The following is an 18,774-nucleotide window of genomic DNA, read 5'->3' as shown; positions in this document are numbered from 1 at the left end:
CATTTGAGACTACATGTGTGTGCCACTAAGCCTGACTGCTTTTTTTTATATTTTATAGAGGCAAGGTCTTGCTATGTTCCCCAGGCTGGCCTCAAGCTCCTGGCCTCAAGTGATCCCCTTACGTTGACTTTCCAAAGCACTGGGATTACAGACATGAGCCATTGTACCCAGTCTTGTTTTTGCTTTTTAATAAAATATTTAACATAAAATTGTTATTTTAGTTTGGTTTTGGAAAGGGATAGATTTAAGTACATATGTTCAATGTACCATCTTTAATGAATAATAGATACGGTTGATTTTTATTATCTGTTGTGAAGTTTCTTCTTTTTAAAATTTGTTGGATTTGAGACAAATACCTTTAAAAATAACAATATCTATTTGGAGAAAGTGGAAAATTATATATCCAACCCTTGTACTCAGTCTCAGGGTAAGACTTGAGATTTCTGTTTATGTATCATATATCTTATATTTAAATGTTTATATATTTAAATGCTTATATTATGCTTCCTTCACTGCATGTAAGGGTGTTTATTACTCAGTAAACCAGGAGTGATAACTAAGAGTCATATATTACAGAGTTTAATCTCTTTTAGTTAGGACATATGATAAGATGATCAAATATTCCAAATCAAAAGCTAGGCAACTGACCAGGTGCAGTAGCTCATGCCTGTAATCCTAGCACTTTGATAGGCCAAGGCAGGCAGATCACCTGAGCTCAGAAGTTCAAGACAAGCCTAGGCAACAAAGTGAGACCTCATCTCTACAAAAATTATCCAGGTGTGGTGGCACATGCCTGTAGTCCCAGCTACTCAGGAGGCTTATGTGAGAAGGTGGCTTGAGCCTGGGAGGCAGAGATTGCAGTGAGCCGAGATCCCAGTACTACACTCCAGCCTAGGGCACAGAGCGAGACCCTGTCTCCAAAAATTAATCAATTAATTTTAAAAGCTAAGCAACATAGTTTAAACTTTAAAGGAAGGCTGAGCATGCCTGTAATCCTAGCCCTGTAGGAGGCAGAGGCAGGAGGATGGCTTGAACCCAGGAATTTGAGACCAAGGGCAACATGGCGAGCCCTCTTCTCTACCAAAAATAAACAAAATTAGCTGAGCATGGTGACTCTCACCTGTGGTCATGGCTACTCAGGAACCTGAAGTGGGAGGATCACTTGAGCCCAGAGGTCAAAATTGAAGTGAGCCATGATTGCACCACTGCTCTCCAGCCTAGGTGACACAGTGAGACCCTGTCTTGAAAAAGAATAATAATAATAAAATACTAAATAAATAAATAAACTTTAGGGAAAGAAGATAGGTCCACCAACCATGAACCAGACAATGTGCTTTGTATGTTTTATTGTCTTACATAATACATGTATGAAATGATTTTTGACTTCTATATTTTATGGATGAAGACTCAAAGATTCAGAGAAGTTATTTCCCCAAATTCATACAGCTAGTGCATGACAAAAGTCGCATTCAAATTCAAGATTCATTTATTTCAAAGTTAATGCTCTTTGGAAGTGAGTCTGTATAAGATAAGGTGGAATGTATGGGTTCTACATATGGGACTACAATAAAGTTCCCAAAACTTGGAGAAAAGTCAAAGAAAGGTTACTATCAGAAATTGTAATCAGAAAATCACACCATTCTATTTTCTCACACCCATGTCATTGAATCCTTGTAACACCCCTAAGGGCTGGTGGCTGTGTAAGTTTAAGTTTTGTAGTTATTGATCTTTTTTTTTTTTTTTTTTTTTGAGATGGAGTCTCGCTGTGTCGCCCAGGCTGGAGTGCAGTGGTGCGATCTAGGCTCACTGCAAGCTCTGCCTCCCGGGTTCACACCATTCTCCTGCCTCAGCCTTCTGAGTAGCTGGGACTACAGGCACCTGCCACCACACCCAGCTAATTTTTTGTATTTTTTAGTAGAGATGGGGTTTCACCGTCTTAGCCAGGATGGTCTCAATCTCCTGACCTCATGGTCCACCCGCCTTGGCCTCCCAAAGTGCTTGGATTACAGGCTTGAGCCACCGTGCCTGGCCATAGTTATTGATCTTAAATCTGTAAAACATTATTTGCCTATATTAAAAAATTGATTGATCTCAGTGTCTCTTCCTGGTACTCCCCACCAATAACATTTCCACAGATAAATTTAAGTTACTTGGTCATTTCTGAATTAAAATTGATTTCAGCTTTAAACTAAGATTCTACCCCTCTCTCCTATTTGTATCCCTTCTACTCTTCTTTTCTTTTGAGACAGGGTCTAGCTCTGTTGCCCAGACAGAAGTACAAAGGCTCAATCCTAGCTTACTGCAACCTCCATCTCCTGGGCTCAAACCATCCTCCCATGTCATCCTCCGTTGTAGCTGGGACTACAGACGTGCACCACCACACATGGCTAATTTTTGTATTTTTGGTAGAGGTAGAGTTTTGCCATGTCACCTAGGCTGGTGTCGAACTCCTGGACTCAAGCAGTTCTGCCACCTCAGCCTCCCAAAGGGCTGGGATTACAAACGTGAGCCACCATAGCTGGCCTCTTCTTCCCTTTCACTCTTCCTCAAGTTCCTGAGGAAGACTGACATATCATAAGGCATCATCAACGTGTATGGGTTTGCATTTTCTTTTCTGTCCTTGCTGGCCTCTGTTGAGTAACTGCTTGGCCCTTGGCCTTTTGGTACCATGTGCCAGCATCTCCTTATGTCAGTTCCACTTGCTTGGCCTCCGAACTTCATTTACTGGATCCACTGCCATAGTCCTTGCTGTAATTTCCAATTGTGAGAACCATGTATTCCTGACCCTTCAAACCCCAGTCTCCTTTATGCCTTCCAGCTTAGTCTTAGCCACTTTTGCACCCCTCTCATGATAGAAGCTTCGATAACTTTTCACATGCTCTGCCACAATACGATGGAATATTTAGCGTTCAAAAATGTCTTCAGACAAATCTTCCCATCTACCTTTCTTAGCCTTTGTCTTTGGTACCCAATGCTCAGATACCTTAATCACAGCCCCTCCAAACTCTTCCCTGCCTAGCAGCCAGTACCTTATTTATTTGCATGAGAAAACATCTAATACATTCTCTTGCATTCTTGTGTACTCTATGTTTTCAATGGTACTCTAGGTTTTTAGTGGTATGTTTTTATATAAAGAATACGGCCATATTCTTTATATAAAATAAAATGGTTATATACTCTTGCATTTTTGTCTACTCTATGGTTTTTATCATGTAAGCTTTATACAGTGATGCTCTTAAAATAACAAGGCAGCTTTGTATGCTGATATGATCAGTTGACAAAACATCTTACATGAAGAAAGCAAGGTATAGAACAGTATGCATAACCTGCTTCATTTATGGAAATGTATGTGTAGTATGGCAATGCATTGAACATCTCTGGAAGGACATATGAAAGCGGTAATGGGGTTGCCTCTGGGGAGTGACGAAAACAGATGGCTGGGGGACAAGACTGGGAGAGAGATTTTTAATCTCTTTTTATATCTTTAAAATTCTATGTCATGTGAATAACCTATTCAAAAAATAGATACAAGATAATTATGAAGCATTTGTAATTTGGCTTCTTCACTCTTACTAATGTCCAGATCTCCTATTCTCAGCCACAGATAAAAAGTAGTTTTATTGGCAAAGACATCTTTTTTTCCTTCACTGCTTCCTGACCTTCCGTTCTTTCTTGTAGGACTTTACTGAAGGCTGCATAAAGCAGCCAACCTGCTCCAGCAGTCTGAATTTTTCCCTTCCATTAGAAGGGAAAATACTTCAGTAGGCAGATGGTCTGAGTCCTGAAATGTAACAGATGATGGTTTCGTTATTTTGCTAATTTGCCAGACTGAGATAGAGGGGTCCTCACTACCCTTCACCTGACCCTTTTGGCCAAGCCAAGTCTGTATTTTAGGTTCTGTTACTTACAAGAATTTTTACCTACAGGGTTATTACACTGAATAGGTACTTAATATTATTATAAATGCATGAATGAATAATTTTGTCTAAAGAAATAAACGACCTAAGATAGTTTTCAATGTGTTTTTGACAGAGATTCTTTTAATCAATATTTAAGATTTCCCAGTTGTCCATTAATTATAGCTGTCTTTTTCCTCCTGATCTAAGGTCCTGTCAAGGTACATTGAATTTAGTTGTTATATCTGCTTAATCTCCTTTAATTTAAAAAAAAAAAATCCCAGCCTTTTGTGTCTGTCATGTTGTTGACATTTTTTTAACTCATTTAAAACATTTATTGGCCACCTATGAAATGGCAGGCATGGTGTCAGGTTCTAGGCATTTGTACATAATAATCAGTAAAATGTTATAAATACTATGATAAAGACCATATAAAGTCCAGAAGGAGCACAAAAGAGGCGGATGTCTGTCCTCTCTCAAAGATTCAGGAAAGACATGCCAGTGGGGAAATGACATTTCAGCTAACTTGAAAGATAAGCAGACAAAAAAGGGAAAACAGAGATCATCATATGAGCAAAATATATGTATTACTTTTTACGTTTTTGCAAAGCACACAGTTTAGAGATCTGAGTCACCTGTGAGGATATTACCATGAAACGTGAGTCAGGAGAAACACACAGGAGCAGGCCTTTGTATGCTGGGTCAGTGAATCTGGACTTCCTCCTGTGTTTCAGAATTCAAAAGCTTTAAGGAACAGGCAGAAAACAAACACAAGCATATGATGTGAAATGATAGACCTGTGGCAAACTGAATTGTATGAGTTCTGCCTTAAAGACATTCAAATTTGGGTTGACCAAACCATGCCAGTGGGCTGGATTCCACAGACAGGACCCAGTGAGGACTTTTGAGCAGGCACTTGTGACAACGTGGAGAGGAGGTAAGTTGGGGATGATGGAGACAGGAGACAGATCACAGGTTGTGTATAGACACCCCAGTGTGAAGGAGGACAGACACCTCATGCCTATCAGGTCTCTGTGATGACTGTGTTAAAATCTCAAGCTCAATCTTGGTACTGGACATACATAGCATTCTGAAGGCAGACGTGCTTCCATCCCCTTTTCTGCCGTGTCTTCCTCTGGATGAAACACATTCCTCACTACCATCTCAATACATGATCTAAAAAAATTTTGCTTTTTTTAACAAAAAGGATATGGTAGAGTGTTCCTTCCCCTTTCCCAGCTTTTTTTCACCCACATGGGTCAAAATGAGAGGCCCTCAAGTCTCCAAAGTGAGTGGCCTCGCTTTGCCCCCATGTCCTTCAAGTTTCTCACCCAGGAGTTTTCATTATCTTTGACTATGTTTTCCACATTTATTCTCAAAGTATCATTTATTTCTGTATAAATAAGCAAGAAAATGGATCAGAGTTTGATGAATCTCAATGAACTCATCTGTCATTTTCATGTGAGCTTCAGACCACATCATGCCTCCAGATTAACAATAGTACAGCACACAGTCAACTCTGGCCCCTCAGCAGAAGGCCATCCAAGCACTGCCCTGTCTCCCTCATCCCTAAGAGCAGCAACAAATGTCCTAGTACCTACCAACACCTGAAAGTCTTTCTTTCGTTCCTGTGAACAATGATCACCAAACATTTTGGTCACATACTGTATAAAAATAATAATAATAAATAAATAATTTAAAATTTATTGTCTATCCTCAATAAAAATATACTTTAAAGGTACTAGTGTTAATCTATATTATTTATATAATCTTTTTTTATTTTTATAGAAAACAGGTAAGTACTGATATTTCCTCCCCACATCATCAGATTATTTGTGCATAACTATACCTGCTGTGTAATTCCCAGAGACTGTATAATTCCCAGGGTTCAGAGTTTTTTCTCCTTCCCTTTTTTCTCTGTATCGGTTCTTCTACTCACCAACATCTCAACACTGATTTGAGTCCCTCTCTCCCTTCAGAATCCTTTATTCCCTGGCTGTTTATTCTCAGCAACTCCTTCCATTCTGCCTAAAAACTCTTTTAAAATCTTTAACAAACTAACAAACAGTCCTTAAGACAAGCCAGGGTTCTCAAGTGAAATTTCAAATCTCTATGAGGCTTCCCAATACCTTCATGCCAGAGGGTAAACACATTACTTGCCTATCCCCAGTGGGACATGAAGTTCTAGCCTTTGGGCTCTAATCTCATTGACTTTTTTTTATTAGCCTGGGCCAATTGTTTGCAAGATGTCACTTTAGTTTAGATAGTTGTGAAATTTTTTATTGTTAAATTTAGGTTAAATATTCTTCATGAAAATACTACACTGGTGATGGTGTGCCTTCTCAAGGTATCATATCATGTAAAAGGAAATTTTTAACACAGTAGATAAGCAGACTACTATGGCTTGATGGGAGGTCTAATTTGAATTTTCAATTCTCCGTGTTTTAATTTTATAGTAATGAAGTAATTTCTTGGTGGTTTGGTACTTAAGATAGACTTGATATCGATAAATAGTGTTTTATCCAATTCATTGGCTATCATTTTGGAACAACAAAAAAAAATTTCCCATTTAAGTTGATGAGTTTCTAATGATTGGGGGAGTTGATAAAGTCAAGTTTCTGCCTTTTGAAACTAAAAGCCAAGTGGCAATAATATCTACCTCATAGGGTTGAAGTGAGGATTACTTGAGATGTTAACAGACATAAAATATAACTGAGAGTAATATGTTGCATGAAGGGGCTCTGTTAATATAATTAACCCCACTCAGATACTTATTTTAAACCACACACACACACACACACATACAGCATTTATTATTGAAAATGATACTTTAGATACTTTGTGAATGTTAATCCTTATAACACCTCTATTAGTTGGATACTGTTACTATCCTCATTTATAGATAGGAAACTGTAGCCCAGAGAAGATAAGTAACTTTCCTAAGGTCATAAGCAAGGAAGTGGTAGTATTTCCTGCTATTATTTTTCTGTGAGACCCCTCTTGAAAGTAAGCAGCCTGTATAGCTACAATCTGTATTTGAGGATGATTTTCATTCAACTTCTGCTCCTAGTTAGTTGCTTTGCCCTGTCATCCTCCTCCCACCCCAGTACTCTTTTACAAGATAATGATGGGTGTTTGAATGGCAGTACCACAGTCCATACAGGTGTGTGACACTGTGTGTGTTTTGCATGTGTATGCATATATCAGGCAGCTTAAATGAGTTGTTTTTCTTACTTCTTTGTTGTTTTCTCCATTTTAATGTAAGTTTTTCTTTTCTTATTCTCCTTTTGAGATTTGTAAGCATTAGAATTAGGCAGACCCAGATTTAAGGTGAACATTTCTAAGACAGTGTTCTCATCTACAAAATGGTAGTACTAACACCTATATCATGGGATTGAGTGAGGATTAAATTAGGTGATATTGCCAATTATAAAGGCTATATATAGATATTTTCTATATATTTTATACTACATTTAGATGAGTTGTTGGGGATTTTTTGGTATTTTTTGGTATTTTCCATTTTAACTTAAAAGGTTTGGAGTTTATTTAGTGGTGATGGTAATAAGACTGGCAAACTCCTTTTAATTGGGCTATAATAGAAAGAGTAGGTTTGAAGTTAAGCTATTTAATATTAAATCCCAGAGCCTCAACTACCTCATTTTAAAGTGGGAATGTTAATGACTATCTTGTATCATGATAGTGATCACCATTATATCTCCAGTGTTTCCCGCAGTAAATATTGTTGAACAAATATTTATTTATTTGAATAAATATCAAATAAAAAGATGTTGAGAGGATTAAATGAGATATAAAGGATCTAGCATTGTGTCTGGTAGATAGTAGATATACAAAATTATACTACTATTTTTATCAATACTTTTTAATTTATTAAATATATTTCTTCTGATTATTAAACATATGAAAATAAAGTATATAACATTTGCTTTAATTATTTCTGGTAGTTAATCACAGTATTTCTGAAGGATGAAGATACTAATACCTTGATTCTCTCTAGTTCTTTGGCAAACATTCATTGATGTTTGGAAGTGAAAAAATGCCAGCAATACTACTATTGATTTTGAAAACCAGCCTTTAAATAAATGTGTGTACTCAATGTTATTTCTGTTCCAGAGAGAAGAGGTACTCCCTTATAAGGACTTGTAAAGACATAGAGCATCTGGAAATTAACTGCCTCCTTTACGCTGCTGAGTCACACACAACGCTTGTTATGTTTTCGTCACTTCTCTCCAGAAGGTAGGCATCATGGTTTCTCTTCATAGATTCTTCATGCAATTGTAGTTTTTGTCTGCAGAGTTAGTTTTTATTAAATATGGAAAGTGCCTGACATCTATAGATTAAAATGCTGTATTTCTCCAAAATTAGGATGCTTAAACACGTTGCCTCTAAAAATTATTTCTATTGGAAAATTAATACATGTTTACTATTTTTTTAAAAAAAAAGGTAATACAGAAAAATATAGTTATCCTACTACCTTGAGGTAACTGTTCTTCATATTTTATCTTCCTAAATTTATTTTTAGACATGTGTATTATGTATAATATGTGGATTTATATAGTTACAATAATTTTGACTAGACACCATAGGGCTTAAATGGTGTTTCCCTATCCTGCTTCTTTTACTTAGTGGTTTATTTCAGCCTTTTTAAAAGTTTTATTTATTTTTTTCTCCTCCACTTTTATTTTAGATTCAGGGGGTACATGTGCAGATTTGTTAACTGGGTATACTGCGTGATGCTGAAGTTTATGGTATAGATGATCTCTTCATGCAGGTACTGAGCATAGTGCCTAGCAGTCAGTTTTTCAACTCTTGCTCCCCCTTCCACCCTTTCCCCTCTAGTAGTCCCTGTTGTCTATTGTTGCTATCTTTATGGCCATGAGTACCTGATGTTTAACTCCCACGTATATGTGAGAACATGCAATAATTGGTTTTCTGTTCCTCTGTTAATTTGCTTAGGATGATGGCCTCCAGCTGCATCCAGGTTGCTGCAGAGACATGAGTTCATTCTTTTTTTATGGCTGCATGATATTCCATGGTGTATGTGTACCACATTTTCTTTATCCAATCCACCATTGATGGGTACCTATGTAGATTCCATGACTTTACTATTAAGAATAGTGCTTAATATTGTGAAGGCATGTGTCTTTTTGGTAGAACAATTTGTTTGCTTTTGGATGTGTACCAAGTAATGTGATTAGTGGGTTGAATGGTAATTCTGTTTTAAGTTCTTTAAGAAATCTCCAAACTGCTTTCCACAGTGGCTGAACTAATTTAAATTCCCGCCAACAGTATATAAGCATGCCCTTTTCTCCACAGGCTCACCAACATCTGTTGTTTTTTGACTTTTTAATAATAGCCATTCTGACTGGTGTGAGAAGGTATCTAATTATGGTTTTGATTTGCATTTCTCTGATGATTAGTGATGATGAGCACTTTTTCTTATGTTTTTTGGCCTCTTGTATATCTTCTTTTGAAAAGTGTCTGTTCATGCCTTTTGCCCAATTTTCAATGGGGCTGTTAGTTTTTTGCTTGTTCAATTGTTTAAGTTCCTTATAGATTCTGGATATAAGACAATTGTTGGTTGCATAGTTTGCAAATATTTTAGCCCATTCTGTGAATTGTCTATTTACTCTGTTGATAATTTCTTTCGCCATGCAGAAGCTATTTAGTTTAATTAGGTCCCAATTGCCAATTTTTGCTTTGTTGCAGTTGCTTTTGAGAACTTAGTCATAAATTCTTTCCTAAGGCCCATGTTCAGAATGGTGTTTACTGGTTTTTTTTTCTACCATTCTTATAGTTTGAGGTCTTACATCTAAATCTTTAATCGATTTTTAGTTAATTTTTGTATATGGTGAAAAGTAGTGATCCAATTTCATTCTTCTGCATGTGGCTAGCAAGCTATTGAATAGGGAGTCCTTTCCCCATTGCTTAATTTTGTCAACTTTGTCAAAGATTAGATGGCTTTAGGTGTGTGGCTTTATTTCTGGGTTATCTATTCTGTTCCATTGGTCTATGCATCTGTTTTTGCACCAGTACCATGCTCTTTTGGTTACAGAAGCATTATAGTGTGGTTTGAAGTTGAGTAACATGATGCTTTCAGCTTTGTTCTTTTGCTTTGGATTTGCATTGGCTACTCAGGCTCTTTTTTGGTTCCATATGAATTTTAGAATAGTTTTTTTCCAATTCTGTGAAAAATGACATTGATAGTTTGATAGCAATAGCATTTAATCTGTAGATTGCTTTGAGCAGTATGGCCCTTTTAACAATATTGATTTTTCCAATCCATGAGCATGTAATGTTTTTTCATTTGTTTGTGTCATCTGTGACTCCTAGCAGTGCTTTGTAGTTCTCCTTGAAGATATCTTTCACCTCCTTAGTTAGATGTATTCCCAGGTTTGTGAATGTGTGTGTGACTATTGTAAATGGGATTATGTTCTTCATTTGGCTCTCAGCTTGAACATTATTGGTGTACAGAAATGCTACTGATTTTTGTATACTGAAACTGTGCTAAAGTCATTTATAATTTCCAGGAGCCTTTTCGTGGAGTCTTTAGTGTTTTCAAGGTATAGAATATATCATCCTTTTGCAGCAACTTTTATGCCAGTAAATATCATCCACCTTAAATTCCAATTTAAGGTTATAACATGAATCATGTAACCACCTTCCTCTTATTAAATATATAGAATACTTCCAGTTTTCTTTGTGTTAAACATGACTTAAGTGATATGTACTCATATCTGATGATTTTTTAAGATAATTTCTAAAAGTAAGTGTTATAGAACATAAGGAAAGACTTATTCACTATCGTAGAGATGTATGTCCTAGTGTATAGTATTATCGTATACCAAGGTTGTAGAAATCAAACTTATTTAACCATGGAATGCATTCTTAAGATAACATATGCCTTCAAGATGTCAATAATGAGGGAGGCAGTGTGGAGGTGTTTTAGTCAGGGTTCTCTTAGAGAAACAGAACTAATAGGATATATATATTTCTTTCTATTGTCTATGATTCCTAGCAGTGTTTTGTGTATATATATATACACACACACACATACACATATATATATTTGTTTCTATCGTCTATGATTCCTAGCAGTGTTTTGTGTATATATACAGATATATATGTATCTATGTATATCTATAGATGTATATCTATGTGTATAGATATGTATATATGGATATGTATATATAGATACATCTACGTATAGATATATGATGCATATGTATATATACATATCTATATACGTATATATGTGTGTGTGTATATATATACACACACATAAAGGGAAGTTTATTAAGTATTAACTTACAGGATCACAAGGTCCCATAGTAGGCTGTCTGCAAGCTGAGAAGCAAGGAGAGCCAGTCTGAGTCCCAAAACTGAAGAACTTGAAGTCCGATGTTCGAGGGCAGGAAGCATCCAGCACAGGAGAAAGATGTAGACTTGGAGGCTAGGCCTGTCTCTCCTTTTCACATTTTTCTGCCTGCTTTTACATTTGCTGGAAGCTGATGAGATTGTGCCCATCCAGATTAAGGGTGGATGTGCCTTCTCCAGCCCACTGATTCAAATGTTAATCTCTTTTGGCAACACCACACAGACACACCCAGAATTAATACTTTGTATTCTTCAATCCAATCAAGTTGATACTCAGTATTAACCATCACAGGAGGCAAGGGGTATATGGGAGTCTCCGTACTTTCCACTCCATTTTGCTATGAAACTAAAACTGCTCTGAAAAATAAACTCTATTAAAAAAAAAAAAAAAGAAGCAGCAGCAGCAATGGAAAAACTTTAAAAAGGGAAATTTTTAAATGACATTTGATAAATTTACATTTAAAATTAAGTTTAGGCTTACACAAACACAAATAACATCTGTCAACATCCCACTATACACTTTGGAAAATGCTAGATTATGAGATATTCTTAAGAATGAAATTGGTAGATCAAATAGTAAACAAATTAAAAGGTTATACCAATTTACATTTCTACCAACAGTGTTTGACAGAATGAGAATGTCACTTTCTCTATAGTTTTGTCAACATTTGACATTAACTTTGTTTTTTACAAAATCTGATACAAGAAAAGTATATGGCATTTTAATTTTCATATGTGTGATTACTACTGAGCATGAGTATCTTTTTATATTTTTATTTGAATTTTAATTTCTTTTATGAATGTCCCATTCATGAGCCATGCCAAATTTTTCGTCTGGGTGGGGTCTTTGAATTTTTTCTAGATTGATAAGAATCATAATCATATTGAGAATATTAAATCTATAAATTACATATATCACAATTATGTCTTCTTTTTTATTTTTAATGTTTTGTGTGCTTTATTTTTGTTATATAATGTTATCATTTTTATGAGCTTCAATCTATCATCTTTATCAAAACCCATGGCTTCTGGGTTTTGATGTTTCTTTATACCTTGGCTTTATTTTTAAATAAAAACTATTATGGAAAGCCAGAAACAGAGGAGTTGACAGGATAATAAAATGAACCCCTATGTACCTCAAATCTGGCTTCATTAATTGAGAATTCATGGCTAATCTTGTTTTATTTATACTTCCTGTATTATTCTGAAGCAAATCCCAGGCATTATATGATTTTCTGTCACTATTTCAGTGTATATACTGACTTTAGATAGAATTTTGCCTAACCCATTTCTTTACATCTGCCATAGTTTGGCTGAAATCCTTGACTTCCATTATAATATACTTATGTTATATCAAACATCAGCATTAAGCCTGGGCAACATAGACCCTGTCTCTGAAAAGAAAAATTAACTGGGCATTGTGGTGTGTGCCTATAATTCTAGCTATTCAGAGGCTAAGATGGGCGGATGGCTTGAGCCAAGGAGGTTAGGCTATAGTGAGCCATGACTGCACCATTGCACTCCAGTCTGGGCAACAGAGTGAGATCTTGTCTTTAAAAAAGAAAATCAGCATTGGATTAGTGTTATTTAATTTACTATTTTAAAATGGCCTCTATAAGAATTCAATTATTTTAATATGGCATGCCTCACCAACCTCCCTCATGCCATCCTCTCCTGCTCTCCCCGCTCTAGCCTTTTAATTCCCTGAGCAATTAAGCCCCTAGAAACTTCTCTATATGCTAGTCTCTCTATCCAAAATGTTCTTGGCCCAAACTTCCCCACCTCCTATGCTGACTTATCCAAAAGGCACAGTAAGCACAGTGCCTAGGGTTCACAAAATTTTAAGGGGTCCACAAAAATGTTTAAATTTATTTTAAAATCAGAAAACTAAGGACTTCTAGGTAAAAGAAAACATTTCAATATACAGTATTAACTAACATATTCATCTTTTTTCATGCAAGTTGCAAAATATAATTTTTAGTTTTATTTTTTATGTTAGAAGGGGCCCATGTTGTCAGAAGTACCTATGGCCCATCCCTCAGGTTTCAATGAAAATACCCCTTGTTTAGGGAAGCTTTGTCTTATCCTTCCAGATTATGCGAAATCCCCTGATACATGCAAGCACATCACCTTGTACTATGAAAATAAAATAAGCAATTGTATAATTCTGTATTTAAGGAAATCAGGAACTGAGCCTACCATGTTTAACACTGTATCCCCAGCACAAAGCACAATGCCTTGTAGGGAGTGATATTAGACCCTGGAGGACTGGTCATCTTTCACTGTGACTCTCTCAGGCCCTTTTATCCAGTGGTTGTTCCTCCCCAAACCTTTTTGCACAGAACTTCAGCTTGTAACTGTTCCTCTCCTTCCCTCTTGATAAAATCTAGATTGCACAAACAGTGGCTACAAATCGGCAAGGACAATTCCTCCCTCTTGCAAGAGCTATCCCTGGTTAACTCTTCCTCAAACTAGTTGGACTTTGGCTGATCCTCCTATACATTTCAACTCACTTTAAATTAGAATACATCTGTAAAGCCTTCTCATGTCCAGTTTTTCAAATAAAGGTTTATATGCCCTGGCTAATTTTGTTACACAGTGGCCATTCAATGAAGTCATACAGAATAAATGGCTGCTGCATAAATTATAGGCTTGGTGTCTTGGAATAATTAAGAAATTTTTTGAGAGTAGTCTAGCAAATCTAAACATACTAAGTAATAGCTAACATGACAGTGATAAATAGTTCTAATAAGAATTTCAATTTAAGTAAATTCAGTTGTTTTTATTTGTGTTAACAGAAGGGGTTGCTGGTATAGACATTCCAACACTGTGAGCAATATCCACATAGCTCTATTGTGGGTTTTTTGTTCTTGCATTCGAACTTGGGTTTTACATTTTGGGGAGACTTTAGAAGTCACCAAAAGTTGTCTGGTTTTCCTATGTTGCTCACAGTTCAGAACTGGTTTGCTTTCAGTGTACATAACAGCCCCTGGAATAATGTTTGACAAATAGTAGGGCTTCAATAATTATTTGCTGAATTAACAGAATGAATATCATTTCAAACTAGTCAGGCTCAACTAGAAACAGGAGGAAGGAGGGGTAGCTTAAAAAAAAATCTGAGCTCTATATTATTCTTTTCATTTATTTTGTTATTATATTTAATTTATCTAAAAATGAAATAGAAACCATGAGATTTTATGTTTTATCAAGGAAAATAGAAGAATAGATTTCAAAGGGTGAAAAAAAGGTCTCAGTAGTTAAAAAGCACTGCTCTAAATTCTAGGTTTCTATAAGTGGGGTACGTATTAGTCCAATTTTCTGATCCTAGATTTACCGATGCTATTTAATCTCATTGAGTTTCTTATTGACTCCGTTTCTCATTTGTAAAATGGGGATAATGGATAATGATGGAGTTACGAATTAATATATGAGTCAGAATAGTGTTGGTATACAGTAAGCCCTATTTAAAGCCTGTTCTTCATATTATCAGATCATTACTACTGCACTACTATTTTTATTACTATCATCATCATCATTGTTACTCTATAAATTGAGTGAGTTAAGTAAATGTTTCGATTTGTTAAATTCCCCCCCTTTACTATTTATTATGTAAATATGTTTTTAAAAAGTGGGTGTCATTCACACAACTTAAGTCACAACATTTTAATGACAGAGAAGAAAACAGCATTAATATAATGACATCAGGAAACTGAGGTTCTGGTAAATAAAAATACATAATTACCCATGAATTCAAGACTTCAGGGCTTTCAAAATAGCCACACTAACCAGTTCATAATTTTGCATGATTAGATCTGGCTAAAAGAATATTTTTGGCAATACACAATAAGTCAGGATTCTCTGAAATTCAAATTTGCCATGAAAATCTAATAAAAATGAGAGGGAAAATTTATTCCCTTAAATCTTATCTTACTTCCCTTGAATAGGCACTTAACATAGTAGAACACAATTTTCAATAGTGATTTTGGGGTTACAATTTTCACATGTAATTCTTTCTGCAGGTAAATAAAAATATAAACCCAGAACAGTAAAAATAACATAAGGTAACAGTAAAAGCCTACCAAGGCTTTTGTTTAAGTAAACATTTATCTTAACACTAGAGCTTCAGAATCCTGAGAAGACCCTTGGGAAAAAGTGACAGACATAGGTTTGATTCTTCCTGGTATTTCAAACAATGCCCCCACAACCTAAGGACCATTTTTTGAGGATAAATGACTGGCTCTGAGCACCAATGTCCTCAGGCCTTGCTTGGGGCCTATAATCTCACCTAATCATTATTCACTCTCCCCAGAAAAGCCTCAAGCTAAAATTGTGATTGCTATTTAGAACTAAACTTGCAAATTCATTTTTGAACATCCGTTCTTCTGCCCTCATGACTTCATTTTTTAATTCATGTGCACCATTACATAGCAGCTGCACTAAGCATTAAAACCTACAGCAACAGTCAATGTGTTCTGAGTGCTGGCCTTCTTTACTCATTTATAAAAAGATATTCTGATAACAAAAATGCCTAAGGATTGCATTGCATAATTCATGCAACTGGATATATAGTCATTAAAGGGGATAGGAAATGCAGTGATAATGGGCAATAGTTCAGTAAACTCAGAATTTTGCAATACAGTTTTTATAAGCCAGCTTTTACTTGAAAAATCAAAATAATTTTTATAAGTGCAAAAATAAGTTTAGAATGCAATGGTCTCGGAAAACCAGGGGATAAGCTAGAGTCAAATCAGGCTGCAAATTTCCTTAATGAGACCTTTCAGTTTTTCTTACATGGGATGTAAAATGTATTATTTCTTAGCCTCTATCCTGCTAAAACTTCCCATTTTTGCTTTCTTTCTAGGACTGAGCATTGCAGTCCTTTCCCTGTTCTTCCAGTAACTCTGTCTGCTTCAGTTGATAGTGAGATACAATTTCTTACTGATTATCACATTTAAGTCTCCTTTATCTCTTTTTATATGCAATGCTATTCTTTTTCCCGTTGAGACTAACTTTGTTTTTCTTTCTTTCCTCATTGAATAAGAACCACAACTGACAATATTGTGAACTCTTTCTGGCATTAATTATTATGCAATATTTTCCAATTTCCTATGATGAGCTATTATAGTGACTATCAAACCTTAACATTAGACCTTAAGGTATTGCTTTCTTTTAATTTTTCATACCTTAAAAACTAATCAGATATTCATCACATATAATAACACGTTAAATTTTATATTCTATTTAATCCAAGGGCTTTTTTTCATTCAAATATACAGTTTAATATTTTTTACAATTTGGAGTTGTGCACCCATCCTCACAGTTAATTTCAGACCATTTTCATCACTCCAAAAAGAAACCCTATAAACATTAGCATTCACTTTTTCCACAAATCACCCAGTCCCAGGCAACCATTAATCTACTGCCTCTGTGGATTTGCCTGCTCTAGACATTTCAGATAAATGTTATCATAAAATATGTGGCCTTCTGTGACTGACTTGTTTTACTTAATATAATATTTTTAAGGTTCATCCATACTGTACAGGAATCAGCACATCATCTCTTTCTATTGCTAAATAATATTCCATTGTATGTACATACCACATTTTATTTATCCATTCATCAGCTGGTGGACATTTGGGTTGTTTCCACTTTTTGGCTACTATAAGTAATGCTGCTGCACACACTTGTTTACAAATATTAGTGTATTTATGTATTTTTATTTCTCTATGAGTAGAACTGATGCGTCATCAATCTGTAAGTTCTTAAGGAATAAGGGTGTAAAAATAGACAAAAGATAAATATTCCTGATGTCTGAAACCCTTTCAAGTAAAAGCACCTCGACCCTAATCCCACACTTGTTGCCAATATGTGTCTTCCTTCTCAATGTAGCGTGCCTCCCAAGGTTCTGCTATGTAAGAACTGGGGCGTTTATCACTACTTCCGTCTACCCTTCATGTCCTTCATGTCAGATAACAGATGATCCTGGCATTGAAGTCTAAAAGTATAATCTCTGACTCTTGGTTCTGCAACCTAGGTGTTTAGTGTAGAGATCCTATCTGCCCTTTGTACCCTGTCTGGCTTCCTTTTGAGGTTGTCATTAGATACTGGCAGGTTTGGTATCCACAGAAATGATAGGAGCTTGGGTAACTTTTGGAGTCAAACCCTAATGAGTGGGGCCTTAAAAAGATTTGTGTATCTTTGCTTCACTGGTTCTCAGTTTTCTTGCTCTTACAAAGCAGAGGAAGGCTCTGGAGAACGTAGCTTTGATATCAAAGTAGCTTGATAAAGCCGTCTCCCTCTCCATGTGTCTTTCCTCCTTTGCTTGAAGGTCTGAATTACCACCACCCCACCTCCTTGCTACCAATGGAGAACAATTCATATTTTTATAATATGTATCAGCTTTTTTTCCAAATTAAACTTTCTATTTTGAAATAATTATATATTCACATGCAGTTGCAGGAAATAATACAGACATATGGTGTACCCTTTACCCAGTGTCCCCCAGCGGTAATATCTGTCAAATTATAGCACAATGTAACAACCAAGTTACTGACATGGATGCAGTCAAGATAAAGAACATTTCCATCACCACAAGGGTCCCTCATGTTGCTCTTTTATAGCACACCCATTTCCCTTCCCTCACCACCTGTTTAATCCTCACAACTCCCTAATCTATTCTCCATTCCTATAATGTCATTTGAAAAAATATTTTATAAGTAGAATCACATGGTATGTAAACTTTGGGGATTGACTATTTTCACTCAGCATAATTTTCTGGAGACTCATGCAGCTTCCTGAGTGTATCAGTAGTTTGTTCCTTTTTATTGCTTAGTAGTGCAGGCTGAGTATCCATATTACAGAATGCTTGGAACCAAAAGTGTTTCAGATTTCAGATTTCTGAAAGTTTTGGGATATTTGCATTATCAAACCTCACAGAAGACCCTAATAAGGTATTGCTTTCTTTTGAAATGATAACATAAAAACTAATCAGATATTGATCACATATAATAACATGTAAAATTTTATATTCTATCTACCTAAGGATTTTTTGAAAAATCAAAACTCATGTTTCTGCAGAAAGCATATGTAAAATTTTACTCAAAAGACTTGGCAAATTCCATGATGGTATTCGCAATTTAGTACAATACCTCCTGAGGATAGAGAAATAAAATTTATATAATGATGGAGAGAAGAGCTATAGTTTCCAACAAAATATTACTTTAGTAAAGAAGGAAACTGAGGGATTTTCTGTATGTTAAAGGTTCTGCTTTTAACATGAGAGATAAAAAACACTTTTTTGTGACAAGTATATAGTATAATTCTTATAGAGGCCTTTATGCTAAGAGTGATGGAAAACCTCTGAAGGGTGTATATGTGAGCAGATGTGTGTGTTTAAATCAGATTAAAACATGTGCATGGTTAAAATAAATGTCCTTTGGCCCAGATTTTCCATGTAAGCCTCGCTTCTCTTTCCACTTTTCCT

General features: G+C 35.7%; 1 protein-coding gene across 1 annotated transcript in view; it reads left to right on the top strand.

The window, feature by feature from the left end:
* The window catches only part of MBD5 (methyl-CpG binding domain protein 5), a 520,295-nt gene that overhangs the window by 339,363 nt on the left and 162,158 nt on the right, over positions 1-18,774 (top strand). The window contains exon 5 of the mRNA XM_011943076.1: positions 8,028-8,150. The gene's annotated coding sequence lies outside the window, so the exon portion shown is untranslated. The remainder of the gene's footprint in view (positions 1-8,027; positions 8,151-18,774) is intronic.

Source organism: Colobus angolensis, unplaced genomic scaffold (genome assembly GCF_000951035.1).
Source record: "Colobus angolensis palliatus isolate OR3802 unplaced genomic scaffold, Cang.pa_1.0 Scaffold215, whole genome shotgun sequence".
NCBI lineage: Eukaryota > Metazoa > Chordata > Mammalia > Primates > Cercopithecidae > Colobus > Colobus angolensis.
Note: the sequence above shows the minus strand (reverse complement) of the source record. Positions and strands in the feature narration are given on the sequence as shown.